Genomic DNA, 3,359 nt, shown 5'->3' with positions numbered 1-3,359 from the left:
AAATTCCTGTTGCATCTGAAAGCAGAAACTCGCCCGATTACCATGGTATGTGTATTTTTGCCCTAGGCCACAGTAATTATTGGTTTCGAGTATCAGACTTGCAAAAATTTTGATGGTTTCTCAACCATTCCGTAACTTCAAACTCCCATATCTCGCGAACGGATTGACGAACTCGAGAAATTCCTGTTGCATCTGAAAGTAGAAACTCGCCCCATTACAATGGTGTGTGTACTTTTCCCCTAGGCCATTCCAGTTTTTCGTTTCTAGCATCAGAATTGCGAAAATTTTGATGGTTTCTCAACCATTCCTTAACTTCAAGCTGCAATATTTCGCGAACGGATTGCCGAATCCGAAAAATTTCTGTTGCATCTGAAAGCAGAAACTCTCCCGATTACTACGCTATGTGTATTTTTACCCTAGGCCATTGTAGTTATTGGTTTCGAGTATCAGACTTGCAAAAATTTTGATGGTTTCTCAAGCATTCCGTAACTTCGAACTCCCATATCTCGCGAACGGATAGACGAACTCGAGAAATTCCTGTTGCATCTGAAAGTAGAAACTCGCCCGATTACAGTGGGCTGTGTACTTTTCCACTAGGCCATTCCAGTTATTGGCTTCGAGTATCAGACTTGCGAAAATTTTGATGGTTTCTCAACCATTCTGAACTCCAAACTCCGATATTTCGCGAACGGATTGACGAACTCGAGAAATTCCTGTTGCATCTGAAAGTAGAAACCCGCCCGATTACAAAGGTATGTGTATTTATCCCCTAGTCCTTTGTATAATAGTTATTGGTTTCGTGTAACAGACTTGCGAAAATTTTGATGGTTTCTCAAGCATTCCTTAACTTCAAACTCCCATATCTCGCGAACGGATTGTCGAACTCGAGAAATTCCTACTGCATCCGAAAGTAGAAACTCGCCCGATTACAAAGGTATGCGTATTTTCCCCCTAGGCCTTTGTAGTTATTGGTTTCGAGTATCAGACTTGCGAATATTTTGATGGTTCCTCAACCATTCCTTAACTTCAAACTCCCATATCTCGCGAAAGGGTTGACGAACTCGAGAAATTCCTACTGCATCTGAAAGCATAATCTCGCCCGATTTCAATGGTATTTGTATTTTTGCCCTAGGCCATAGCAGTTATTGGTTTCGAGTATCAGACATGCGAAAATTTTGATGGTTCCTCAACCATTCCTTAACTTCAAACTCCCATATTACGCGAAAGGATTGACGAACTCGTGAAATTCCTGTTGCATCTGAAAGTAGAAACTCGCCCGATTGCAAAGGTATGTGTATTTTTCCCCTAGGCCTTTGCAGTTATTGGTTTCGACTATCAGACTTGCGAAAATTTTAATGGTTTCTCAGCCATTCTATAACTTCAAACTCCCATATCTCGCGAACGGATTGACGAACTCGAGAAATTCCTGTTGCAACTGACAGCAGGAACTCACCCGATTACAACTGTGTGTGTATTTTAGGCCTAGGCCATAGTAGTCATAGGTTTCGAGTATCAGACTTGCTAAATTTTGATGGTTTCTCAACCATTCCTTAACTTCAAGCTCCCATATCTCGCGAACGGATTGACGAACTCGAGAAATTCCGGTTGCATCTGAAAGTAGAAACTCGCCCGATTACAACGGTATGTGTATTTTTCCCCTAGGTCATTGTAGTTATTGGTTTCGAGTATCAGACTTGCGAAAATTTAGATGGATTCTCAACCATTCCTTAACTTCAAACTCCCATATCACGCGAACGGATTGACGAACTGGAGAAATTCCAGTTGCATCTGAAAGTAGAAACGCGCCCGATTACAAAGGTATGTGTATTTTTCCCCTAGTCCTTTGTAGTTATTGGTTTCGCGTATCATACTTGTGAAAATTTTGATGGTTTCTCAAGCATTCCTTAACTTCAAACTCCCGTATCTCGCGAACGGACTGAGGAAATCGAGAAATTCCTGTTGCATCTGAAAGTAGAAGCTCGCCCGATTACAAAGGTATGCGTATTTTCCCCCTAGGCCTTTTGTAGTTATTGGTTTCGAGTATCAGACTTGCGAATATTTTGATGGTTCCTCAACCATTCCTTAACTTCAAACTCCCATATCTCGCGAAAGGGTTGACGAACTCGAGAAATTCCTGTTGCATCTGAAAGCAGAAACTCGCCCGATTACCATGGTATGTGTATTTTTGCCCTAGGCCACAGTAATTATTGGTTTCGAGTATCAGACTTGCAAAAATTTTGATGGTTTCTCAACCATTCCGTAACTTCAAACTCCCATATCTCGCGAACGGATTGACGAACTCGAGAAATTCCTGTTGCATCTGAAAGTAGAAACTCGCCCCATTACAATGGTGTGTGTACTTTTCCCCTAGGCCATTCCAGTTTTTCGTTTCTAGCATCAGAATTGCGAAAATTTTGATGGTTTCTCAACCATTCCTTAACTTCAAGCTGCAATATTTCGCGAACGGATTGCCGAATCCGAAAAATTTCTGTTGCATCTGAAAGCAGAAACTCTCCCGATTACTACGCTATGTGTATTTTTACCCTAGGCCATTGTAGTTATTGGTTTCGAGTATCAGACTTGCAAAAATTTTGATGGTTTCTCAAGCATTCCGTAACTTCGAACTCCCATATCTCGCGAACGGATAGACGAACTCGAGAAATTCCTGTTGCATCTGAAAGTAGAAACTCGCCCCATTACAATGGTGTGTGTACTTTTCGCCTAGGCCATTCCAGTTATTGGTTTCGAGTATCAGAATTGCGAAAATTTTGATGGTTCCTTAACCATTCCTTAACTTCAAACTCCCATATCTCGCGAACGGATTGACGAACTCGAGAAATTCCTGCTGCGTCTGAAAGTAGAAACTCGCCCGATTACTATGCTGTGTGTACTTTTGCCCTAGGCCATTCCGGTTCTTCGTTTCTAGCATCAGAATTGCGAAAATTTTGATGGTTTCTCAAACATTCCTTAAATTCAACCTGCCATATTTCGCGAACGGATTGCCGAATCCGTAAAATTTCTGCAGCATCTGAAAGTAGAAACTCTCCGGATTACAACGTTATGTGTATTTTTCCCCTAGGCCATTGTAGTTATTTGTTTCGAGTGTCAGACTTGCGAAAATTGTGATGGTTTCTCAACCATTCCTTAACTTCAAACTCTCATATCTCGCGAACGGATTGACGAACTCGAGAAATTCCTGTTGGATCTGAAAGTAGAAACCCGCCCGATTACAAAGGTATGTGTATTTTTCCCCTAGTCCTTTGTAGTTATTGGTTTCGCGTAACAGACTTGCGAAAATTTTGATGGTTTCTCAAGCATTCCTTAACTTCAAACTCCCATGTCTCGCGAACGGATTGACG

The sequence above is a fragment of the Ptiloglossa arizonensis genome, unplaced genomic scaffold (assembly GCF_051014685.1).
Source record: "Ptiloglossa arizonensis isolate GNS036 unplaced genomic scaffold, iyPtiAriz1_principal scaffold0179, whole genome shotgun sequence".
Lineage (NCBI taxonomy): Eukaryota > Metazoa > Arthropoda > Insecta > Hymenoptera > Colletidae > Ptiloglossa > Ptiloglossa arizonensis.
This window is presented reverse-complemented; position numbering follows the sequence as displayed.